Raw genomic sequence first — 27,557 nt, 5'->3', positions numbered from 1 at the left:
TACTTGACACCAATGGAGAAACTGCTTGACTTGTAACCAATGATTTGTCTGTATTTCTGAGTCTTGAAGCGAAAATACTTCAGACATTGGTGTCTGTGTGTGTTTACAGATTGATCTACACATTTTCAGATCTTAGTACACATTTGCAGATCCCCACAAAAGTTCCTGTATTATATTTTGTATTTTAAAAAGTATAAGGAAGTTTAGTTATAATCAGATCTGGTATGTTCAGCTCTTTCCTGTTTTCATGCCTTTTTAATCCTATAAAACCATCTTCATGTTTGTCATGGTTTTTAAGTGTTTGGCCCACATGCAGAACACAATCAGGAGGCAGAGAGCAGTTTTAAGATGTTTATTTAGGCACGAAGAAACGCAGAGAGATGCTCAGAGTGAGCGGCCGACAGAAACGGGATTCCGGAACTGATAGCTCTGCGGAAAAAATGGAAATAGATTACACCGGGCAGAGAGGGACAACCAGCCAAAAATTAGGTGGGCTTACCGCTGGGTTCAGGTAACCTAGCCGGGGAGAGTGGAGCAGAAGAATGGATTCAGAGGAGCTCTTCTCTTAGGTGGAACTAGGTGACTGAGTGACAGGTGAGCGGGTTGATGGAATGGAGGCGGGGAGTCCAAGCAGCACCGCATCTGGAAGCAGCGGCCAGTGAGCAGCTGAAGGAACCAGGGAGAATCCAGAGGGGAACTCTTGTCCGGCTTGGTAACATCAAGTGGGCTCGAGAGGAGTGTGTTAAAAATGCTGCGTATGAGCATAATGTAGAAATGGGATGAACGAGTAGGACGTCAGTCCTGGGAGCAGCATGCACACCTAGACAGTCTGGGACACAAGGCTGGGACACAAGGTCATCAGATAGCACCCAAGTGGTGACACATTATTTTACTGACGACATGTTAGGAAGCGTACAGTCCTTGCATGGGCGTGTACTTAGACTTCTTTATAATGCCTAAGAAATGGTCAGTCGGGGCTCTTGCCACATTCATTGCCGTTGCGTCATGTTCGATCAAGAGCCCATCAGCGCTGATGTGTCTGTAAACCATTCCTCTGCCTTTTAGATTAAATATGGTAAAATATAGTTACGGTTTGAAGAGTCTTTTTATTACTACAGAAGTCTACAATGCAAACACCACATTATCAGATAAAAGAACCAGGGGAGGCCGAGAACAGGTCAATACCTGAACAGAAGGTGCCAAAACCTTGGTCTAAGTGGGTTTGTTTTGCATTTTTGAGTCTGCAGAGGAGGTGGCATCACAGTAGCTGCGCAGCAACAAAATAAGGTGAGATTTTCTCTTTTTTATTAACTCTCTTGAAGCTGTGATGTCAGATCCTATAGGAGCAGATTTCTTTGTAACTTTTAAGGCCAGAGGAATGTTTCAGGATAATTGTTTGCAAACGTGTCGGGTAAAATGTGATTTGCGTGCGGTTGGCACGCAAAACCTGGCCTTGGCCAGGTCTCTGAAAATACTGTAAACCTTGAGAATGTGGGTTTAGCGCTCCCTTGTTAGGCACGGAGGAAAATGCGTCTTCCTCTGTGTTTAACAATGAAGCTGCCATTCTGACACACATGCATGCGGTCACGCGTGGCTTTATAGGGTTTTTCATGCCCCAGAGGTCAGGCACCAACCTCTAAAATATTATGTAGCCTGGAAATGCGGGTTTAGAGCCCTTTATTGCGCAAAGACGAACTAAAATTCTTTGTTTTCGCTGGAATAAAAAAGCTGCCTTTTCGAAAAACGAGCACATATGAGTTGGCTTAGGTTTGAAGTCCAGTGACCACCATAAGTGGTTCCAAAAGCTCCCAGCCTGTTAAAATGGTGTGAAATTGCAGGCCTGAGTGTGTGTTTATGTGGGTTTTTTTTGTTTTTTTTGCCTAAACATCTTATTTGCATATTAACTCTCTGTTCGTCTGTGTGACATAATTAAGTCTAGGTTATAAATATCGTGGTTTCAAAGGTGTTTATTTGTTTTGAGATTCTGCATGTCTGAACATAAATACATTTTTTTGAGAAACCTCAATTAACCACATACTGTTTGACTAAAAGTTTGTAAGAGAAACAAGAGACAATATAAAAATATTGAAGTTGGTGTTTCACATTACATGTCTAGCCCAAAATAAAGTGATACATGGAGAGATTGGCATGGTTTTAACGGAAAATATTTCAGGTTTGTTAGAAATAATTGATTGGAACTGTAAATGAGCTATAAATGATGGCACGTTTGGGATATTGTTCTGCATAATTGAGCTGCTGAGACCTTGAGGCTGTGTCCCGGTTGTTTTGCACTGTAAAATTGCTCAGAAGTTGTTTTTCATGGATTCATAGAAGTGCCATTCATAGAAGATTGGAGACTCTAGTGTTATAATTATGGGATATGAATGGTATAGCAATGCAGTAAAGCAGAGAGATATATATCTACAAAGGATTACTGAGATTATGAAATTGCTTCGAACAATAATGATTCCTTACAAGTCAGTCCTTTGGAAATAAGTCTTTATATATACTTTGCATAAACATATTTCAGAAAATATATAAGAGGAATATGATATGTTGAGTGCAAGGCCAATGGTTTTTGGTTTACTTTATTTAATTCAAAAATAACTTTAAGAGGCATACACACAACACTAGCAAATTGATTCATCTTGAATGAAAAAGGACAGAGAGACCAATCTTATGATAACTGCCCCTTGGCTTATCTTACAATAATTGTGCATCAGTGCTGTTACTGAATTTTGTTTTACAGTATTTATATCCATCTTGTCTCAGTTAAATCATGAATTTTGAGTATTGTATGTTGTATGTATAACAGATTGGAAGGATCTCTAAAATGACTAGTGCTTATAATCTTTAGGGTGTTTAATACAAAATAAATTATGTCTGTAAATAGGTTTGTATGTTGATTCCAAGATTTTATGCAGTGCTGTGGGTTTTGGACAATCAAAGAGTTGTGCAAAGTTGGCAGGCCACAACTATTTAGTGAGTTTTGATTTGAATAGGACAGCAATTGCTTTCTGAGATTTTTCTTTTTATATGTGATTTGAGTGTAGGATCTAGCATGACACCTAAGCAATTTCGTTTGCTTTCCTATTGATTTCCAATCCGTCTGGATTTGGTGATACATTGTTTTTCTCTCTGTCGTGAAATAATATGAAATTTGTCTTTTTTAAAATTGGGTGACAATCTGTTTATATAAAACCAACATTTTATTTTTCCAACTCAGAGTTTAGTACCTGCAGTGCTTCTTGTATAAAATATTGTGTCATAAGCGAATAATTCAATACATTTGCAAGATCATTGCTAGCAAAAGTAAACTTGTTTTTATTTTTTTTTTCAGTTAATACATGTTTAAATTTAGGTGGATCAGCTTTGGCTTAGATCGAAAACTATAAATTTGCCTTGTATGCAGGAATCAGTTGCCTTGCAATACATATTCAATCAATAATAAAAGGAGTCTTACTAAAATAATAAATTTAACATAAAATCAATGAATTGAAGATTGGTTGCTTTTCTAAGGACAGCAGGAAAAAAAGGATATTTGATGGGCTTCAGGTTTTCAACAGGCCATGTTAAGCACATCATGGAAAGTTTGCTGAAAGCTGAGGGAAAACCTTGAACAATTTCCAGATTTTCCAGAAAAAAACAAAAGTTAAGAGCAATTTAACTCAAGGTAAACATCTGAATGTGTTGTTGTGTGTTTTTGGCCTTTGACAGGAACTGCAGTAAGACAAATATCAGATGGTGTCTGCAGGACTGGGGGAGAGGTAACTCTTAATAATTACTGAAGGACACAGAGTGGGTGCCATCAGATTAACTACATGTAGCTTTCTTGTATATAATCAGTGGACGCTTAGATTGTAAATACACTGAAGGGCTTACTGCTTAGATTTTATGTTTTATTTAGAGTTGTGATCTGTTAAGCATGATGGTCAAAAGATGTTCTAGGGCCGAGGTTCGGGCTTTAGCAAAATTGTGGGAGCTTCAGATCTGAAGGATTAACAATGTTTTATTAAATTTTATTTTTCTATGTAGCTCGCTTATTGTTTTTGAAGTTTCTTTAAAACAGTGTTCTCGATGCTGAATTATGGGGGGTAACTAGTAGCATTGCAAAAAAACATTAGAAACGCATAAAGTTAAAGAGAAAATAATTTATTGTGCTGACGAATATTATGTTGGAAAGTTTTAATCACTTCACTTTAAAGATTTTTACTTAGCCTAACAGAAATTTGGACAGTTGTTTATTTTTTAAAGGCGGTGCAAGCAGTAAATTCACTTGGTCAAAAAGTGACAGACTGAAATCAAAAGTCTGAAAGATGTTAATAATCTATGTATTAATGAGACAGACAATTTTGCTCCTTGGACAACATTTTCCTTTGTTTATTTTGTTGGTTTTGGTTATTTCTTATTTTCTTTGCTTTAATTGTTTGGCATCTCCAGTAATAAAATGTGACTTTATTAAAGGTAATTATGCAAATAATTTGGAAGTAGGAGATGTTGTAAAGCAAAATTACTAAAAGAGAAGGAAAGAAAGGATGCTGTTTTGACATACCTTTCACAGGATCAGCCAAGAACTATAAAACATAACAATAGGCGGATACTAACAGTATCAGGTTTTCCTTGGACTACATGTGTAACCTAAACACTACCATTTTTGTTTTCTCTGAGTTATTGCTTTCAGATGCTTGAAGATCCTTGAAAATGCCACCTTTGTCCAACAGAAGACTCTGAGATGTCAGCTTTAAACAGGCGCATAATAAGATGTTGTTTTATGAAATTTTTATTCAGGTTCGGAAGAGATCGGCAAGACACAAATAAGAACACAAACACTGTTTCTATTAGGATATTAGCGCCCATATGTATTATTCCCCACAGAATACAGTAAGACAAAACAACAAGCACTTCGCACACGCCAAGTAGCAAGCACTTAAAGCCGAGAAGCTTTCAAACAGGCGTGATGTTCCATCTCTTACCATATAGGATTGGGAAGTCGGTCAGTCCGGTTAGAGCACAATCCACGCGGCCGGGCGTCCACACAACCCACGGCTGACTTCAACGAATGAGGGCGGTTCCCTCCTTTTTATACCAATAAAGTATAAGATGGGGGAGCGAGAGTGGCCACTTCTCCCTCCCATCTGAGCTGTTCGTCTGGCTTCCAAAACATGTTTCCCAAACAAAAACCATTCCCAGCATCTCAGCAGTGTGTGAAGCAAAATAATATTGCAAACTCAGAAAACAGCAAATATAAGCAAAAATAAGGAATACAGAGTCAGTCTTTCCCACAACACATTGTCATAGGTTCCCACCACAAGTTCAAAATAACACGTTGTTCTTAATTTAAAACTAACCAGTTTTTCCCAAAATACATTGTCAAAGAACAAAAATACTTATTTAATATATCAGATGTCATGAACAGATTTGGACATGCAAGGAATAGATATTACTAAATTATGCTAAGTTTTAATGAGATCTTCCTGAGGAGAAAGGTGGTTGTTTTATAATTTTTGTTTGTTTGCCTTTCTACTGACCTGTAATAACATTTCTCTTGCTGCTTTTTGATTGCAAAGAAACCTAGTCAAAATAATTGGAATGTCCTAACAGAGAGATTTTAGTCTCTTTTTTTTTGACCTTCTCAGATGATGAGGGTATACAGAAATGACGTTAAAAGGCTGATCCTGGTGACAGAGAAAAAAAGGTGATGTCATTGCTTCTGCCTAATCCAGCTTTGATTACAGTTTTGGACAAATATTAAGAGTGTTTGCAAAGGCTGCATAGGGGTTTAATGTGGAAATGTGATGCTGAAAGGTTTAAGATAATTTTTTTATTGTGTTTATATAAAGAGGATCAATTCACTGTAAGATATTTTGCTTATTTAAATTTTGAAGGGATTCACAGCTGGGGAAAAGGTGAAGACTTTTTTTGATTATTTTGTTTTAGAGTGAACACTAGTTGAAATGTTAGTAACTGTTTTACTGTAGATTTTTCAAGATAGGGACACTAAACTATGGATAAAGAAGATGGTCAATGTTTATATTAGACAATGTGATTTTTTTTCACATTTGATTGGCGATTTCACTGCTGGTAACTTACAGGTAAACAGGGCTGATGATTGATGGTATAGACCAGTTCATTGTTTTGAAGCGGGTTTTTCGCACATGCGCGCCAGACTGGTAGGCAAAAGGTGAACACAATGGCGGACGCAAACAGAGAAACTGACGAGTTTTCCACATATTTTTCTTCTTTAGATAACGTTTTACAAGATCGTTTTAACAGTAAGTTGATGGTTGATGGTATCAGATTGCCAGATCCACACAGAAAAAGCCTGAAGGGATGGAGCAAGTCTGTGAAATGCTGGCCAAGTGTTCCGTACTGCGACATATACAGCTGCCTTACAAACACGCAGGCCAGTACATACGAGAGAGCACGAAAGCCCCTGAAACCACTGGACGGCTACAATTATTTTATATCGGGACATAGGCACACAGCAACCCCTGCAACCCCATGAGGGATTAAGCGGGTCAGATAATGGATGGATGGATGGATGGATGTTCAGACATGTTTGTGTAACGGCAGAAAGCGGAGTCGGACACAGACCGCGCCTCAGCAGAGAGGAAGACCCGCCCAGTAGGTTAAAAAAAAAATTGTTCACTACGGATTATTTTGGTGTTTTTGTCTTGTTAAAATGGGTGTGGGTGTCGGCGACGTTGCAGCGTAAACACAGACGTACTAGCGCGCATGAACAGGGGCGTAATGCAGCCGCTGTCTGCTGAACATTATTGCACACTGATTGCACGAAGAAAACTAAAATGATGCGGCGTGCTGCTGCTGCAGCGCATCGACTCCGCTTCTCCCGGCCAGTCTAGCGATCGCCACCTCCCCTCCGCCGCTATTTAAGTAGAACAATGACTAGTGCAGAATTAAGTTGTATTTAGCCGAGATGAAGTGTAGACTGCAAATTCTGTCGTGGTATGATGGCTCCCACAGTCCATTGGGATTGTCTGCCTGCGCTCTTTTCATTGAAATTATCCATTTCTTTCTTCTTTCTTTGTCCTTCGGTAAACGACAGAAACGTACATCCGACGATTTGGAATGCCTGTGTGTTCAACCGGGAGCACAACAAGTCATAGGCATTGTTTAGATTCCAAAAATAAACTAACTAAAAGTACGCTCTAAAACCCCATGGTTTTTCATGTAGTAGACAAGAACAGTACTGTTTTTGCCTACCCGCGGGACCCGGATGTAGCGCTGACGTCACGCGTGAACTGGTCTATTGTGGGGATAACTACGGGGGTAGATGTGCCCTAATTTCCCTACTCTCTCTTATATAAATCATATCTGAAGCTGACTGGACGCTTCCTCGGGGGGAGTTTTTCATAATCATGTCCGCAAACAGTCTGTGGGACCTTGCCAATTTCCCTGTTTGAATTGATGCAATAGGAATCCCTCGTGGAGTACCTGATGAATACAAACTGGCTGATCAGTTTGCATCTGGTTTTGAATCTATGTTCATATGGATCACCCCAAATAAAAATATTGATCGGATAAACTATATACATTACAATGTTTAGTGCTTGTCCAACTTCACTTGTGATAGATTTAAAGCAATGCATAGCCAACTTTCTGCCACCTCCTTAGTGACTTATCAAAATAGGCTCGCTTTGGATATTTCGTGAGTATACTCTCTTCTATGATTGTTATTGCCATGTTTGCTATTTGTGCTTGTTGTTGTGTTCCGTGCCTCTGAGCAATTTTCCTTAGGTGTGTCGACTAAGCTGTGGGATCCCAAGCAGCGAGAGGTTGGGGTGTCCCACTTGCCTATCAAATGTCGATGATACAGGCATCGGCTCCTTTGTGGGATGGAGCCAATGAGGGGGAGGCTGTAATCCAGCTTCTAAAACCTATGGACATTGATCTTTGATCTAAGAGGAGAAACACCTTCCCTCAATGATTTTATGATTTTCACAATTTGGGGATTAAATCAATAAAAAGTTAAAAGCAATTCTTTCAAAGCAATAAAATACATAAGTAGTAATGAAAAAACAGAAAAAGGTTTATTTTTAGTAGTATACAAGATGTATTTGATTAGATGGAAATAATTTAGAATCATTAAAGTAGTGGCAAATAGTTTGATTTTAGGGCCCTTATATTTGGCCATGCCTGAATGTTTATTGAGTGATAATTATTCCTCTTCAAGAAGGTGACCCTGACAGGTTGGAGGCGAAATGAAGAAACTGAGGCGAAAGAAGAAAACAACGTTTAGGGTCTACAGTGACTGATTGACATGATGTTTAGACAGAAATTTCTGCTGTGCTTAGGGCTAGTGTTTTTCCTCTGCCTTTCTTAATAACTGCACATATAGGTTAATAAGGGTTAGCTTGTCAAACAACACTACACTACACAGGAGGCTACCAGAGAGATGGCTTTTCCGTCCTTGGTGGGAGGAGGATGGAATCCACGTGCTAGCTGGATGGAGTCTCCTGATCATATATAGGTTTTTGTATGGAGTAACAGGGTTGAGTGATTGATTTGTCTAAAAGAGGCCTGGATGCTGATGTTCCACGAGTCCACCCAGATCTGGTTGGTTATTTTTGGTGATGTATCATTTAGGCACATCATCAGGGGGATTCTTAGAAATGCGGCGTATGAGTAGAATGTAGAAATGGGATGAACGAGTGGAATGTCAGTCCTGGGGGCAGCATCCACACCTAGACAGTCTGGGACACAAGGCTGAGACACAAGGTCATCAGATAGCACCCAAGTGGTATCACATTATTTTACTGACGACATGTTAGAAAGCGTACAGTCCTTGCATGGGCGTGTACCTAGACTTCTTTATAATGCTTAAGAAATGATCAGTCGGGGCTCTTGCCACATTCATTGCCGTTGCGTCATGTTCGATCAAAAGCCCGTCAGCTAGTGATGGGTCGATGAGGTGTCATGAAGCGTTTCGACACATTGCCAAACTGTATTGATACTGTGTCACTGAATACTGACACCTGCTGGACCTTAAAAATCCCTACAGGCAACCTGCTTGACAGAGTTAACTGACACTGATTTGATGACCAAGTATTCACAATACAATTTAAATCATTGTATGTTGCATTGAATTATTTTATATTTTCATTTGAATTAAACATATATTTGATTTTTTTTAGATACAGTCAATAAATAATGTGAACGAGGATGCCTGTGGACTGGCTTTTTTACAATTTTTTTTTTACAAATTTTTTGCTGCCATGTCCTTTCAATGTCGCACCCCCCCCCCCCCCACACACACACACACACACATACACACACACCCTTTTGTGTTGAATGAGTGACGTGTGAGAAAACAGCTTTAATTCTCCATCACATAACTTTCATTTTGCGCATGCATTGACTTTTTCAACAATTCTCTCTTGCGGTTTTCAACGGCATTGTTTCTTATGGTTTAATATTGTCCATATGCCTTCTTTAAAGATTTCTAATTCTACTCGTAGGACATGCGTACTTCCAACCTTATTTCCTGTCATTGCCATGGTGAATCACGTTATTTGTGTTCCAGTGATCGGGATTTCTTTCATGCTCGTGCTCATGCTCAATGGTTGATCGGGCGCTGTGTTTAGTTACCTGACTGATATCATCTGTTCTGAAATCGGACATGCTGAGTATGACAAAGGGAGGAAGAACTACTCAAAGTAGCAGCTTTCTACTAAGGGTAGATCAGTCGTTTTTTCTGAAACAACGCTCAGAACAAAGATGCACAGCGCAACCCGCCCAACCATAAAGGCGTCTGCCCAACCCATCCATCAGTGGTGTGCTCCAATCAGCACCTGGCGCTCAAAGAGCGAGACTGTGGTACAGTCTCGCTCTTTGCAAAATGGTTAAAAATTAACCTTTATTAACTGTTATTTTGTTTACAGTTCAGCTTGGATTTTATTTACTGCACAGCATAGCTTTGCTGTGCGCACTGCTGTGCGCACTGCTGTGCGCGAATGCACACGTGTGCAGCTAAGAGGAAACAGAAAAAGTTTGGCGCGTCAGTCAGTTCGAAACAGTTCCTGTATCGGTCACGTGACTTTCCCGTGTCGATACGTGCATCGACACAGGTTTTGCTCTATGAGCTCGACACATGCCCCGACGCATCGCTGTTGCCGGACCCATCACTACCGTCAGCGCTGATGTGTCTGTAAACCGTTCCTCTGCCTTTTAGATTAAATATGGTAAAATATAATTACGGTTTGAAGAGTCTTTTTATTACTACAGAAGTCTACAATGCAAACACCACATTATCAGATAAAAGAACCAGTTGAGGCCAAGAACAGGTCAATACCTGAACAAGTGCCAGAGCAGAATCTGAGCGATGAGGATCCAGGGACTTGACTTGAGACTTCAGAACTTGGAAGAGCGTCTGGAGAGTGATCCAGAGCATAAGGCGATCTGTGAGAAACAGGAGACATGAGTTAGCGCTGCAAAAGGGTTAACTGTCGAGAGACAGTGGCCACTGAAGCGTACCAAAGCGGTTTAACACTCTGGCGTCCTTCAGCTGCCTGCAACCTGCTTTTAAGCTCCAGCCCGGAGCTGCCGAACGAGCCACAGGTGTGTACCACGCCCACCTGTCATCTGCAATCACCTGTAAGAGAGAAGAGAGCAGAGAGCAGGCAGTGCTGACAGCAAACTGCACAGTACTGCCTGTAGAATCCTGACACCCCCCTCAATGGTCGCCACCCGGCGGCCCCGAGGAGGATGTGGAGGGACGAGAGGCTAAAAAGGAGTCAATCAGGGCTGGATCAGGGATGGAGGAGCCGGGCACCCATAACCGGTCCTCGGGACCGTGGCCCTCCCAATCGAGGTATTGGTGGCCCCTACCCCGTCGACAGGAGTCACAGGTCACTCGAGATGACTGGCTTGATTTGGGAGACATGGAAGGTCGGGTGGACTCGGGAGTGAGGAGGCAGATGGAGATATACGGAGGAGGGACTGATGAATCTAACAATCACCTAAGGTCCAGTGAAGCGGGGGGCCAGTTTCTTAGCAGATGGGTTGGAGAGAACGTCTTTTGAAGACAGCCAGACCGGGGTGGTACTTCAGAGCTGGGGTCCTTCGTCGGTCGGCACACCTTCTGTTCTGCTCAACGGTTTACTGGAGGGCTCTGATGGTGGTGTCCCAGGTCTGACAGCAACGGTGGATGTACTAGTGGATAGAGGTGACCGGGATTTGAAGCTCAGCAGAGGGAAGGACTGGCAATTGATAACAAAGGGAGACTTCAAACGGGGAGAGACGTGTGAATTGAGAGCATACTCAACCCAAGGCAGGTACTTGTTCCAATCGGAGGGTGTTGAGAAGGTGAAGCATCTGAGTGTGGTTTCTAGTTGCTGGTTCATACGTTCAGTTTGTCCATTCGTTTGTGGGTATTATCCTAAGGTGAGGGTGTAACGGCACCGAGAGAAGAACAGAAGTGCCTCCAGACTTGGGAAACAAACTGGGGACCCCGGTCAGAGAGCATGTCCATGGGAATTTCATGAAGCTTGAAAAAATGTTTTATGAGCAGCTGAGCGGTCTGAAAGGTGTTGGGCAGTATTCTGAGGGCGATGAGGTGGCATGACTTTGAGAAGCGGTGCATCGACACAGGTTTTGCTCTATGAGCTCGACACATGCCCCGACGCATCGCTGTTGCCGGACCCATCACTACCGTCAGCGCTGATGTGTCTGTAAACCGTTCCTCTGCCTTTTAGATTAAATATGGTAAAATATAATTACGGTTTGAAGAGTCTTTTTATTACTACAGAAGTCTACAATGCAAACACCACATTATCAGATAAAAGAACCAGTTGAGGCCAAGAACAGGTCAATACCTGAACAAGTGCCAGAGCAGAATCTGAGCGATGAGGATCCAGGGACTTGACTTGAGACTTCAGAACTTGGAAGAGCGTCTGGAGAGTGATCCAGAGCATAAGGCGATCTGTGAGAAACAGGAGACATGAGTTAGCGCTGCAAAAGGGTTAACTGTCGAGAGACAGTGGCCACTGAAGCGTACCAAAGCGGTTTAACACTCTGGCGTCCTTCAGCTGCCTGCAACCTGCTTTTAAGCTCCAGCCCGGAGCTGCCGAACGAGCCACAGGTGTGTACCACGCCCACCTGTCATCTGCAATCACCTGTAAGAGAGAAGAGAGCAGAGAGCAGGCAGTGCTGACAGCAAACTGCACAGTACTGCCTGTAGAATCCTGACACCCCCCTCAATGGTCGCCACCCGGCGGCCCCGAGGAGGATGTGGAGGGACGAGAGGCTAAAAAGGAGTCAATCAGGGCTGGATCAGGGATGGAGGAGCCGGGCACCCATAACCGGTCCTCGGGACCGTGGCCCTCCCAATCGAGGTATTGGTGGCCCCTACCCCGTCGACAGGAGTCACAGGTCACTCGAGATGACTGGCTTGATTTGGGAGACATGGAAGGTCGGGTGGACTCGGGAGTGAGGAGGCAGATGGAGATATACGGAGGAGGGACTGATGAATCTAACAATCACCTAAGGTCCAGTGAAGCGGGGGGCCAGTTTCTTAGCAGATGGGTTGGAGAGAACGTCTTTTGAAGACAGCCAGACCGGGGTGGTACTTCAGAGCTGGGGTCCTTCGTCGGTCGGCACACCTTCTGTTCTGCTCAACGGTTTACTGGAGGGCTCTGATGGTGGTGTCCCAGGTCTGACAGCAACGGTGGATGTACTAGTGGATAGAGGTGACCGGGATTTGAAGCTCAGCAGAGGGAAGGACTGGCAATTGATAACAAAGGGAGACTTCAAACGGGGAGAGACGTGTGAATTGAGAGCATACTCAACCCAAGGCAGGTACTTGTTCCAATCGGAGGGTGTTGAGAAGGTGAAGCATCTGAGTGTGGTTTCTAGTTGCTGGTTCATACGTTCAGTTTGTCCATTCGTTTGTGGGTATTATCCTAAGGTGAGGGTGTAACGGCACCGAGAGAAGAACAGAAGTGCCTCCAGACTTGGGAAACAAACTGGGGACCCCGGTCAGAGAGCATGTCCATGGGAATTTCATGAAGCTTGAAAAAATGTTTTATGAGCAGCTGAGCGGTCTGAAAGGTGTTGGGCAGTATTCTGAGGGCGATGAGGTGGCATGACTTTGAGAAGCGGTCTACAACAGTCAGGAGGGTGGTCATGCCTTGGGACAGCGGGAGGCCAGTAACAAAGTCAATGGCTATGTAGTAGGCCAGCGGGGGGTTGGTTAGACGCCTTATTTTGGGCACGTACAGGACAGGGACGAACATATTCTCGGACATCTTTGGCCATGGAGGGCCACCAGAAACGACAAGAGACCTAAGACTGAGTCCTAGAGATGCCCAGATGGGCGGAAAGCTTGGAGGCATGACACCACTGAAGTACATGGGGATGAGCAGAACGGGGTATGTAGGTTCGATGAGGTGGTCCGTTTCCAGGATCGGGTTCATCTCGCAGCACTTGAGCGATGAGGTCCTCTAGCTCACAGTGTAGAGCTCCAAAGGTGCAGTTGGGTGGCAAGATGGGAGCAGGTTCCCTATCAGAGTTTTGTGGTGCATACAGGTGGGATAGAGCATCGGGTTTCTGGTTCTTTAAGCCGGGACGATAAGAGATGGATAAACCGGGAGAAGAAAAGGGACCAACGAGCCTGTCGAGGGTTGAGGCGTCTAGCGGACTGTAGGTATGCCAGGTTTTTGTGGTCAGTCCAGATGATAACGGGTTGCTCTGACCCCTCCAACCAATGTCGCCACTCCTCTAGAGCTAACTTGATGGCTAAGAGCTTTCTGTCGCCTACATCGTAATTTCGTTCGGCACAAGACAACCGACGAGAAAAAAAGGCGCAGGGATGGAGCTTCTGGTCGGAATTAGAGCGTTGGGAGAGAATAGCCCCCCACTCCTGTGTCAGAAGCGTCAATCTTGAGAGTGAACTGTTTACTAGGATCGGGATGAACTAAGATGGGGGCTTGAGAAAACCTAGTCTTTAGTTCTAGAAAGGCGGCACTGGCTTCAGGGTTCCAGGTGAAGGGAGACTTAGGAGACGTGAGGGCATGTAGGGGGCGGCGATTAGACTGTAACCCCTAATAAAACGCTTGTAAAAGTTAGCAAAGCCAAGGAAGCGTTGGAGCTGCTTCCTAGACAAGGGTACCGGCCAATCTAGGACCGCTTTGATCTTATCAGGATCAGACCTGACCCGCCCGCCCTCTAGAATGAGAATGAGAAAGGTAACAGAAACTTTATGAAATTCACATTTCTCTGCTTTTACAAACAAACGGATTTCTAGGAGGCGCTGGAGGACTAAACGGACATGGCGTTGGTGCTGGGCGAGGTCTCGGGAGTAATTAAGTATGTCATCATGGTAGACATAAACTAATTTATTAAGAAAGTCCTGAAGGACATCGTTGACCAAAGCCTGAAATACGGACAGGGCATTTGCACAGCCCAAAGGGCATCACTAAGTACTTGAAGTGCCCCTAAGGAGTCTTGAAAGCCGTCTTCCACTCATTCCCCGTTTTTCCACATCTCATTTGTTCTGCAATTCTTTCTTTAGTTTTTGATTGATTCTCTAATTTAATTTTATGTACTGTAAATTTCTTCCTAGTTGGTTGTATTGCAACCATTTGTGTTACATAGCGGCGACTACTCTACAGGAGTGACCTGCTATTGTGGCATGTCAATCATCAGGGGCAGCACCTAGGGAGCCAATCTGATTTTTTTTTTTTTTTTTTGGGGGGGGGGGGTCCATTGCCTTTGTTAGCTGCTACAAATGGAAAGAAATAGACTTGACAATGGCTCTAATGTGACTTTCTGAGCAGGCCGTGCCATCGTTCTATTAGTACTATCTTTGATCTGTCAATCATATAATTCAACCAATCAAATCAACGACTGAAGGCAACATGCTAGCCAATCACAGCTGGAGAGGGGCGGGACACTGAGTCATACCTTCATATCTATGAAAGACGGCCCATCTCTGCTGTGGTCCCCGTCGGTGTCGGTAGTTCAGGATGGGAATTCGGTCTTATTACCAAACAATTACCAGAATCTCAAGACACATGATGTCTCAAGACACATTTGTTGAGATGTCTTGAGATGTCTTGGTAAGTCAAGACGTGTCTATAAGACGTGTCTATAGACATGGGTCTCAAGATGTGTTGAGATGACTTGAGATGTCTCAAGATGTCTTGTAAATATGAAGATGTCTTGAGATTTCTGAAGATGTCTTAGAAATAAAATTTAGTAAAATATCACCATCTACTATTCCTTGTTAATAATCTTTTATTTTATTTTTTTTGTATATAGAAGAGAATGACAAACCCTATATGACACACTGAGTATTTAATAAAACGTAGGAGAAAATACAGGTTTACAAAATTGACATCAAGTTTTGTGTGTGTGTGTGTGTGTGTGTGTGTGTGTGTGTGTGTGTGTGTGTGTGTGTGTGTGTGTGTGTGTGTGTGTGTGTGTGTGTGTGTGTGTGTGTGTGTGTGATTGTGAAGGATTTTTTTTTCAACTAATTGACAGTACTGTCCATTGGTGGCAGCGTACTTTGTCCCGATTCCTAGGTTTTTAATTGGCTCCCAGAAGCATTTGTGGTGGAGGAACAGGAGGGTGTCAGTGATGGCTGATTTTGGGGGGGGGAAAATGTCTCCCTTCTTGATACTGCTAGCAGCCTGTCAGTGGGTCTTCTGTGCGTTGCAGCAAGAACGTGGTATCCTCAAACAGGACCAGTGGAATATCTGGGGAGAAACATTGTGCATGTAGCCATCCGTCCGTCCGTCTTCTTCCGCTTATCCGGGGTCGGGTCGCGGGGGTAGCAGCTTCAGTAGGGAGGCCCAGACGTCCCTCTCCCCAGCCACTTGGGCCAGCTCCTCAGGAGGAATCCCAAGGTGTTCCCAGGCCAGCCGGGAGACATAGTCCCTCCAGCATGTCCTGGGTCTTCCCCTGGGCCTCCTCCCGGTAGGACGTGCCCGGAACACCTCACCAGGGAGGCGTCCAGGAGGCATCCTGACCAGATGCTTGAGCCACCTCAACTGGCTCCTCTCGACGTGGAGGAGCAGCGGCTCTACTCTGAGTCCTCCCCGGATGACTGAGCTCCTCACCCTATCTCTAAGGGAGAGCCCAGACACACTACGGAGAAAACTCATTTCAGCCGCTTGTATCCGGGATCTCGTTCTTTCGGTCACGACCCAAAGCTCGTGACCATAGATGACAGTAGGAACGTAGATCGACAGGTAAATCGAGAGCTTCGCCTTTTGGCTCAGCTCTCTCTTCACCACAACGGATCGGTACAGCGCCCGCTTCACAGCAGACGCTGCACCAATCCGCCTGTCGATCTCCCGCTCCATCTTCCCCTCATTCGTGAACAAGACCCCAAGATACTTGAACTCCTCCACTAGGGGCAGGACATCCTCCCCAACCCGGAGAAGGCACTCTACCCTTTTCCGGTTTAAGACCATGGTCTCGGATTTGGAGGCACTGATTTTCATCCCGGCCGCTTCGCACTCGGCTGCGAACCGCTCCAGTGAGAGCTGTAGATCACGCCCTGATGAAGCCAATAGGACCACGTCATCCGCGAATAGCAGAGACGCAATCCTAAGGCCACCAAAACGGATCCCCTCAACACCTTGGCTGCGCCTAGAAATTCTGTCCATAAAAGTTATGAACAGAATCGGTGACAAAGGGCAACCTTGGCGGAGTCCAACTCTCACCGGAAACGAGTCCGACTTACTGCCGGCAATGCGGACCAGACTCTGACACCGGTCGTACAGAGACCTGACAGCCCTTATTAAAGGGTCCAGTACTCCATACTCCCGGAGTACCCCCCACAGGATCCCCCGGGGGACACGGTCAAATGCCTTCTCCAGATCCACAAAGCACATGTAGACTGGTTGGGCAAACTCCCATGCCCTCTCACCAGGGGCAACTCCAGAGTGGAAGAATGTCCAGCCCCTCTCAAGGAGACTGGTTCCGGAGCCAGAGCGGTGCGTCGAGGTGAGTCCGACTATCTCTAGTCGGAACCTCTCAACCTCGCGCACAAGCTCAGGCTCCTTCCCCACCAGAGAGGTGACATTCCACATCCCAAGAGCCAGCTTCTGCAGCCGAGGATCGGAACGCCAAGGTCCCCGCCCTCTACTGCCACCTGTTGCACAATGCACCCGACCCCTTTGGCCCCTCCGACAGGTGGTGAGCCCATTGGAAGGGGTACCCATGTTGCCTCTTCGGGCTGAGCCCGGCCGGGCTCCATGGGCAAAAGCCCGGCCACCAGACGCTCGCCAACATGCCCCACCTCCAGGCCTGGCTCCAGAGTGGGGCCCCGGTGACCCGCGTCCGGGCGAGGGAACACAAGGTCCAATAATCTTACTCATCAGCATGTAGCCATGGGATACATAAATTATTTCTAGTAAAACTGTAACTTAACCTAGTGTTATGCATTATGCTATGAGGTTTACATTGCCCAGCTTCTCTATAATCCTGCTTACATATTATATTCAAGATGTAACTACTTTACCAGAGATTGTAGCCCATATGGTTGTGATTTTCAACAGTTGCCTGTCACTGTCATTCACATGGCTTGGGTTGAAGGGGGCTATCTCTACAAATGAGCCAACTTTGAGAGTCATTACATCAAATCTGTGAATGAGATAAAATATTTTAAAAACACCTTTTTAATGCATTCATTAAAAAGGTATATTTATTAAAAAGGTATATTATAAAAGGCGTTTATCTAAATAAACCCTTGGGTGTTTATTTAGATAAACACCCAAGGGTCTAATACACAAAATGCTGCACAGCTTCTGGGAAATGCTATGCAGTATGTTTTGTTGCTGGTACAATTGCTGCTCTGCGCTATCCTTTTGTGAATTTGGCTGAACAAATATTTTGAATTTAGTACATTACTACTGCTATTACACAAATGATAAACATTGATAACATACTTATATTTTTGTGGGGACAGTGTAGCAGTTTGGTGTTTAATGCGTTTCTCTGGTTGCCCAGAGAGAGGGTTGTCAATGATGTTGATGATATGCTTCCCCTTATCCAAACCTTGGGAATAAAAGCAAATTATGTTAATGATTGAAGACAGTGCTTACAGTACATTATAATGTATAATTAATATTTATTAATATGTATTTTCCTGTACTGGATTGAGATCAACTACAGGAGTCACACCTTTGGGCCAAGGAAGATCTCTTCCTGTGTCAGGACTCTATCCCCCATTCTCTCCATTAGGTCTGGCTGGCGCATCATATTTGACACTTTCAGGTGGGATAGCTCTGGCAATTGGGTTCCAAGGTGCAACCCTGTTAAGAAATTAACTACAATAAATAAAATAATTGTGTTACCTTTTCTAGTCATTGTTGATAGAACATCCAAGAATATTTTAATAATACAACTATTTTAGTAATTTAATTTTGTAACATAGTGATAGAATTATTCTTACTATTTCTACATATTTTATGTTATTTACTATTTTCATTGCATTTATCATATATATTTACTCTTTACTACTAAGAAGTTTTAAGGTTTTAGATCTCTCTCTCTCTCTCTTATAGTTGCAGAAGGCCTGCAGAAAGCAGAGAAATATGTTGTGACTATGATAAGTGTTTTTATGAACTGTATTCAGCCATCTGGAGTGCTGCACTGTGTGAACTGCTTGGTTTTATCTTGAAGGTCACAGTTATTTTGCTTATCCCTATACCCCTTAGATTCACAATGGAACCAGGGATTCCTTTTCCTAATAAATAGAGAGGAGGCGACGGATTTGCTTCAGATCGGATTTGGAGATCTGTATTAAGCATCTCCGTTCGATCTCCTTGCAAGATTATTTGAAAACCAACTTCATTGTTGTCTCTCCTTCTTGTGTTGTTAATGAATGTTTTAGGTGTTTGAACCTGACACATAGATTTCCCTACCAAGCCCATGTCTTTGACGAAGTTAAGCTGCAGATATGACTGTGGCTGATCCTGATGGCCTGTAAACCGGGGCGTAGCCTGGAAGCCCGGGGATAGATGTATTTTCTGCTGTTTCCTCATTTGGTGTTGACAGTGTGCAAAGGGTATCCAACACAGCAATCCTCTTCACCATACATATTTTCAATACTGACGCCATTTTTGTGAGCAATAACTAACGTACAGTTTACAGTGATAAATTCAGGTAGTTGAACACAGAAATGTAGCAAAATGTGAACTCTGCTAACCACCTCCAACTGCCCTACTAACAGAAAACAAACCTGACATTCGGAATGTTAGAAAAAACTGCCCTTCAAAATAAGAGCTCCTTCAAAACAAAGGTCCATTCAGATTCATGCCTGAAAGGCAACACAACCCATGATGCCCATATTTTCCCTTTTTTCCCCAAAATTTTATAATCATAAAACTCCTGTTTAAACAAGATAGCTTGGCCATGCTTTTGAGACAGGCTGCAAAGGGTGTCTTAAGCCATCTTAAGATTTGAATGTCTTAAGATCATTATGATCAACAGCGGTTTCTCCTGCAGCCCAGTTTGTCAATCCTAGATTGTAAAATTAGCAAATAGCAAGGCGTAAGTCAAAACAGCGTCAAGGAGAGTTGGGAGTTGTGCTTCCACCTGGAGGACAGAGGCAGATCTGCAGAGATGTTCTACGGAACATGGCAGTCAGCAGCTGCTGTATCCTCCTGCAGCTCAGGCATTCGGAGGGCAGCTTTAGACCACTAGCATTTTACAACTGCACGTCTCGGAACTTCGAGGGTTTTCAAAACGAGTATTTGGGCTAAATGCGCAAAGAAGTTCAGTTACAACGATTTGCATCTCAGTGTTTTTAAACTGGAATAAGATTGCATTGTTGCTTTATCGTTACCTTCAAACGAAAGTGCCTCTCGGGCTTTATAAAGGGGTCAAACGCAAGCGCAACATGCAATGCAGCTCTGAACAATGAATACTGTTATTACACTGCTGCTCCTAAATACTGTTTATACAGTGGTTTGGCTTGAAAAAGAAAACGGAATTTAGGACGGGGTTACAAGTGGTTAAATCCCAGCGTCACCACTCATGGGTCTCAGAAGGCAATGCAGAGGAAATGTGTTTAATAGACCACCCACCAACCCACCCATGCAGCCACGAGCTCTGTGGAAGTGTGCTGTTTCTGCAGTTCCTGAGAGGGACTGCAGGGAATACAGGGGAGCTGCTGCGTTCCGACCACTGAGCTATAATTTAGCTCAGAGGTTTGCACTGAGCAAAAATATATCTTTATTATTTGGATAAAATTTTCAAAATCAAATTTTGTTTAAGTTTAATTTAAATATACGGTAAAAAGGTTTGTTGTATTCGATGGAAAACTTAAAGATTGGAACAGAAATCAGAACGAAATGATCAAAATGAAATGTTAAAGTTAAAAAGATTTATTGACATAGTTGATATACTTGGTTAATTTTAGTTCCCTGGTGCTTTGTATCTATTGTTTGTAACTTTGTAAATATTTGTTGTGTAATTTTTCAATCTTATCTCATCCACAGATGAGGCCACCGAAAACATAGCCCCGTACAAGCATGCTGTTTTTTTATTCTTTGCTTAATTGCTTCACTTTGCTTGCAAAGCCCTTTTTTCTAGAAACTGTTTCCCAGATTACCAAAGAAGACACACATGCTGAAGCCTTCTGTCAAATTTGGTCCAATTTGATAACGTTAGCTTTAAATATTCAGAACTGTTTATTAATTGGTTCATATAGGAAGCCGTATTGACAGGGTGAATACATTGATGTTTGCAGGGATCAGCCCTGATTGTCAAATTTAGTGTCTGGAGTGTGTAGTATTCGTTTTCCAATTGCATCTTTATGAAACAGGAACAGTCCTGAAAAGAAGTCTGATTAGATTCAGCCATAAAGTCTTTACATTTTCTTCACATGCAGACTTTTACCTGTTATTTAAATAATTTAAAATGCTCTATATTCCCTAATGCAGGTCATCTGAATATTTTCCAAAGTTTCTTTTCTGGACAGCGACTGCCTTCACTCTCTTCTTCTGTCTTCTGCTTGTCCACCTTCCTCATATTTTAACACTAGAATTACCAGAGAAGGGTCATTTAACATTTCTACCTTTGGAGCCCAGAGACGGGTCGACTGACCTGAAGGATTTTAATTAGCATCCTATAAGCAGTTGTGAACCGGTGCTTTTGTTCTGTAAATAAGGCCATTACTGGTGCACCAAAGGAAGGGGGAAGCTTAACTCCCTACTAACTGCCAGGTACAGCTGTGAGCAATGACCAGAAGTATTTGTGTCTAAGTCAAGAGGACTGAAATTCCAGCATGAGAAATATACAAAGGTATAAGAGGCAATGGCAATTTGGACAATTTGGTATTCGTACTACTTGAACTGTTTTGCATTTTGTTAAATTATGATTGCAAACATCAGTGTATTTCATTGGTATTTTATGACATTGACTCGTACAAATTAGTGCATAATTGCAATGTGAATAGAAAAGGATCTGTGGTTTAAAAAGTGGTTTTCAAAGGCAAATCTGAAAAAGTGTGGACTGCATTTGTATTTAGGGCCTGACAATCCTAGATTAAAAAAATTGCTTAATTACTAAATTCTAGTCAACACAAAACTTACTGTTCGATTGAAACAATAAGCTTGTTAGTGTTCGATTGAAATCGGAAAGAGAGGGGCATACTTAGACATGACCAGGACATGGTCATCAGCCTAAACTGACAGGGTATCACTCAGACAAACATCTCCTTCTTTAAAATAATTTTCAGAACTACCTTGTTTGTGATGGTAGCACAGAGTAGGCTTATTTTTCTACCCTGACTCCCAAGCAGCTAGTTGATTTATAATATAACATACATACATAATAAACCATACACGATGGTTTTAGAGATTTTGTGTCCCAAAAATGCTGCACTTTGCTAATAACAAACAATTGTTTATTATTATAGTATTTAGTTTTATCCACACTGCAGGGTAATAGTTGTAAAGTGATAGTGTTGGTTGCTTTTATTCTTTGGGGGATGCTATATTCACTAGATACAGGGAAACTGGTCAGAGTAAAAAAAGGGGACCTTGTTAAATGCAGTGCAATTATAATCTAATGAAATAAAAGTTGTTTTCTTGGGTGTTCTGATGTATGAAATCAGCAAACAGCTCCTTAATTTTCAAGAAAAACTTGTAAGGTAAACACAGGTTGCCTACAGTAAAATGTGTCTTTTATTATTATTATTATTTAACCCCATCCAATGATAGTCCTGCAGTAACTTTGAACGCCAACCCGTGTTGCTAATTTGGTTAGTTTTCTACTGTAGAGCTGCCTCCATCATAGATCGCACCAACCCCCAACATGGACTATTCACACGTACCTTCTGGCCTGACAGAAGGTACAGAAGTGTGGAATGCTTTTGTGAGTTCGGCTCTCCTCCCCCCTTGCTGATTCCTCAGGCAATGGCCCTATTTACAATTGAACAAGGGATGCTAATTTGAGCCACCAGAGTCGTCAGTTTGGACTCAGGGTCTTTTGACCCTCTTTCGGGACTTCAGGGGGGAGGTCGAAAACCCTGGTAATGCTAGTGTTAAACACACAGTGCTGTAACCTGTCATATGGTACAAGGCCTGGTGAAAAAAGCAGCAGCAATAAAAAAAAAAAAGCAAACAAATATGATCTTAATGCACTTAATGCAACAGCCCAATTTGCAAACGTTTTATCAGTTCCAAGTTATCTTTCTCTCACTAAATCTTTCACTGATGATTTTTTTCCTAAATTATTTCAGCAGATATCTTGAATGTATTCTTGTTTTAATGTGGAAAACACTTCCACTCCGTTTTCAGCTAAATCCTGTGGCATTTAGATTAATTTGTAGGACTGGGATAGAAACCCCAGATTAGGAAACAGTTCAAGAACACAAGAAAGCCCATTAACATTTCAGTTTTTTTCAGGTGTTTATATTTGGAAATGTGACCGCAGCGCCAGAAGATCACGTTGCTTGTCAGAGAAAAACAGAGTTGAGACAATCAAAAGAAAAGTTGAGCAGGTCCTCTGGAAAGGTTCTTTGTTGAAACGTTTCATCTCTTCTCCAAGTGACTTCTTCAGGCTGAGCGGTTTAACTTAGCCTTATAACAGTACCTTTTCATAGTGGATCAACAAGTTTAACTGTGACAATCAAAAGTAGTTGTTTGCATGCAGAAGACAACCATCAGCCTAGCAACTGATCTTTAGCGCTTTGATCACCGTTTATGGCTGGTTGCTAGCCCCCTTCCCCACACTTAGCCCTGCCCCTTAGGTTCTTTTGGCACTGCCCTCTTTTATGAGTTACACTTTAAATGTTATAGTGGTGAATTTCAGCTCGGTTACCGCAAACACCTGGTAACCGACACAGACGGTTACCAGGTTGGGAGACAGCACCCCAACATCTGTTCATTTTAAAAGTGTGGAGTTTCTTACAAATACTTGCCGTCTTCTAACCTTACACAGATCTAGATCTGAGTATGTGCAGAAAATAAACACCTGAAAGGATGATAAGTTTTTGATGCCAGGCCCAATCTGCTGCCTCAATTAAAAAAAAAATGTTCAGTCAAGTAGTTTAGAGACAATCTCAGGCACATTTATCACTTTACAGCTCAGAAAAAAAGGACAGAAGCAACAGCTTTATTTAGAGTAGTTTTTATTAAAAGAACAGTCATGATGACAGAAGACAAGGTGGTGAGGAGCAGGGTTTGCTGACGTGTTGGAAGGCCCAGGTATGTATCCGTTGCAGGGCGGAAAGTGGGACAAATGGAGAATGATGGTCCCGCTGATTGATGCCCTTTCATTATTGCACTGCTTGCTGCAGCTCCCACAGTAGTGCAACAGGGAAAGAGTATCAAGCACTGAGCATCCTGTGGCTCTGTCCAGGGAGACACACTGCAGCTTGAAGAATCATGTTACTTCTTCAGACTGGCTGAGTGCTGTATGGCTGTTTCTGCTGAATTTTAGATCCTTTAAGGTTTAGTGTTGTTCAGTGGATCCTGTGCTCAGAAACGTGGAGCTCCTTTAGATTACAAACCACGACTTTCAGAATTGCCAACTTTCTTTCTTGTAAACAACAGATCTAGGAAGGAGGAGCCGAGAGCAGAACAAGACAGGGACAGGAAGGACAGCGTGGAGTAACTCTGCTTCTAACAGCTAGACAACTCTCGGGTCACCGCTGAACTTTTTCTGGCATCTAACTAAAAGGACAGTGGGAACGATATGACAATAAATACTTGTGGTCTTGAAAGCGTAACTTTTTGAAACCTCGCTATAGCCAGCCCATGCCCACTGTGTAGTCTTCACTCTTTAGAACCTTCAGCTGAATTGTGTAAAAATCTGACTGAGGGGCATTCTGAGAGCTGACCATGAGTGATAGGAAGCACACAAAAAAGAAAGTCAACTGCGAGAGACAGTACATCCCACTGAAAATCAGAAAGATTTAAAAAGAACTAAACAAAGCAGGGTCACTCAAGAACTTTTAGTATCTTCAAACTTTATTAATAATAAAATAATCCTTGTTTGAAAATAAATAATTAAAACCCGATTTATTACATTTGACAGAACTATAAAAGTAAATTATTACCCCTTGACAACAAAAGTGAAACCAATCTCAACACCATGAAATGAGAAGGGCAGGTCCATCCAGGGAGGCAAACCACAGAAGGAAGACCATCCCTCAGAGTCAAGACCCTATAAGCAATATTGCACTACTCTGTTAGTGCTAGTGAAAGCAGAGGCAATACTGATAGGGTCTTGTCTGCAAGGTGAGGTGGATGAGATGCACCTCTCCCCAGAGGTGAGAACTTTCATCTTGGAGTTAATGGTGTAGAGGAGGGGGAGGTGTACAATCGGCAAACCTAAAGTAAAGTGTGGGACCTCAGAATGTTTTGATCAAGCTCTCATTCGTCCGCATCTGCTCCATTTACTTCAACAAGCATTGCTGTCTCCCCCAATTCAACCATGTTCCAGCTGCAAGTGTAAGTCAGTCGGAATATCTCGCAGAGAACAAGCTAGCCACTAGCTATGTTTACATGCATAACATTTCACGATCGGATTAAATTGTATCCTGATTGAATAATTGTATTTTACTGTTTATATGGGCACACAATCAATTTATCTGATCACAGTGCGTGTATATGCACCTGACTATATCCAGAATATGACCCTAACCTGCAAAGTTATCAAATTCCCTTAAAAAAATAAAAATAAAACAGAAATACTTCCGTCTTTGCTAAACAACATAAAATGGTAAACAAAGCAGTATTGTACAAGTCGGTTGTCTGCCGAGCTCCCAGGCTGGACTTCCATGAGGTTCAAATTACGGTTCAAACGTTACTGAGTAAGCAACAAATTTGAATCCTTCTATTTTTTTTTAACAGAACGGTTGAATCGGGAGCCCCATTAGTTTTGCTTCTCAACATATGTCTGTCACTCAACAACGCAGAAATATGTGCTCATGCACACTCGTGTTGGTTTGCTACATTCAGAATAACTTGAGCCTGACGAGCGTTTATAGGCACGTTGATCGGATTATCAATGGGCATAAACCACCACTCTCATTCGGAATACAATTTCATTCCCATTGAGCTTAATTCGATCATGATACTCCGATTGCCTTGTTTACATAATGCATTTTTTATTCCGATTACTTTTGTCCATGTAAATGTAGCTACTGCCAAACAAGCCAATAACAATGTAGTTAGGCCTAGAAATATTCGGACAGTGACAAGGTTTATTATTTTAGCTGTTTATGAAAACATATTCAGGATACAATTATATCATCTATATGGGCTTAAAGTGCGAACTCTCAGCTGTAATTTGAGAGTATTCACATCCAAGTTGGAGCAAGGGTTTAGGAATTACAGCTCTTTTATTTGTAGCTGCCTACATTTTTCAAGGGACCAAAAGTAATTGGACAATTGACTCAGAAGGCTGCAAAATAAATAACAAGGCTGCATGGGCTCTTCCCTCATTAACCTGTCATCAATTAAGCAGTTAAAAGGTCTGGAGTTGATTCCAGGTGTGGCGTTTGCATTTGGAAGCTGTTGCTGTTAACACATAATATGCAGTCAAAGGAGCTCTCAATGGAGTTGAAACAGACCATCCTGAGGCGGAAAAAATGAAGACATCCATCAGAGAGAAAGCAGAAATCTTAGGAGTGTCCAAATCAACAGTTTGGTACATTCTGAGAAAAAAAAAAAAAAAGAGTGCACTGGTGAGCTTGGGAACTCAACGAGGACTGGATGTCCATGGAAGACAATAGTGGTGGATGATCGCAGAATCCTTTCCATGATCAAGAAAAACCCTTTCACAACACCCACTCAAGTGAAGAAGATTCCAGGAAGTAGACGCATCAGTATCTAAGTCTATCATAAAAAGAAGACTTCATGAGAGTAAATACAAAGGATTCACCACAAGGTGCAAACCATTAATCAGCCTCAAAAACAGAAAGGCCAGAATTGACTTTGCCAAAAACATCAGAAAAAGCCAGCCCAGTTCTGGAATAGCATTCTTTGGACAGATGAGAGTAACATCAACCTGTACCAGAAAGATGGGAAGGAGAAAGTTTGGAGAAGAACCGGAACAGCTTGTGATCCAAAACACATCACATCTTCTGTAAAACACGGTGGAGGCAATGTGATGGTATGGGCATGCATGGCTTCCAGTGGCTCTGGGTCACTTGTGTTTATTGATGATGTGACAAAAGACAGAAGCAGCCAGATGAATTCTAAAGTGTATAGGGATATACTTTCTGCTCAGTAGGCGCTTCACAGCACAGATGGACAATGATCCAAAACTTACTGCACAAGCAACCCAAGAGTTTTTTTAAAGCAAAGAAATGGAATATTCTGCAATGGCAAAGTCAACGACCAGACCTCAATCCAATCGAGAATGTATTTCATTTCCTCACGACAAAACTTAAGGCAGAAAGACCCACGATCAAGCACCGACTGAAGACGGCTGCAGTAAAGGCTTGGCAAAGCATCACTAAGATAGAAGCCTTGTGTTTGGTGATGTCCATGGGTACTAGACTTCAGGCAGTCATTGTCTGCAAAGGATTCTCAAGAAAATATTGAAAAGTAACATTTTACTTACAGTTATGTTTATTTGTCCAATTACTTTTGAGCCCCTGAATGAGGAGTGCTTGTATAAAAATAGCTACAATTGCTACATGTTTAATAATATATTTTTATTCAACCCCTTGAATTAAACCTTAAAGTCTGCATTTCAATTACATTGTAATTGTCTCATTTCAAATCCAACATGGTGGCATGCAGAGCCCAAGATTGTGTCACTGTCCAAATATTTCTGGGCCTAACTGTATATCTGAGCATTTTGTGCATCCACAAAACACTGCAGCAACACATTCACTGACACTGCAACTTGTATTTAATCCAACAGCAGTAATGATCAACACAAATAAGCTGTTTATTACTACAGCCATCACTATATTTTACAAATGCTGCAACCATACTGGACAGGTTTGTGAAAATCTTTTCAACTTTTCAAGTCCCCGTACCAAATGAGAGTGAACTTTAATTCTGCAGGATCTGCATTTCACTGATTTATTTTAAGAATGAATAAAAGCACACCATTGTACT

The 27,557-nt window shown here is 42.4% G+C and overlaps 1 long non-coding RNA gene across 2 annotated transcripts; it reads right to left on the bottom strand.

Moving 5' to 3' along the window:
• Positions 1-338: 338 nt before the first annotated feature.
• Positions 339-11,991, bottom strand: LOC110367766. 2 transcript variants are annotated; one of them, XR_002427699.2, is made up of 3 exons: positions 11,835-11,991; positions 500-751; positions 339-429 (listed from the first exon to the last, which is right to left on the bottom strand). It is a non-coding gene; the product is annotated as an uncharacterized LOC110367766 (long non-coding RNA). The 2 variants fall into 2 exon arrangements; XR_004929157.1 differs by having other exon boundaries at positions 339-751; positions 11,835-11,990.
• Positions 11,992-27,557: the final 15,566 nt, after the last annotated feature.

The sequence above is a fragment of the Fundulus heteroclitus genome, unplaced genomic scaffold (genome assembly GCF_011125445.2).
Source record: "Fundulus heteroclitus isolate FHET01 unplaced genomic scaffold, MU-UCD_Fhet_4.1 scaffold_40, whole genome shotgun sequence".
Taxonomy (NCBI): domain Eukaryota; kingdom Metazoa; phylum Chordata; class Actinopteri; order Cyprinodontiformes; family Fundulidae; genus Fundulus; species Fundulus heteroclitus.
This window is presented reverse-complemented; position numbering and strand designations above follow the sequence as displayed.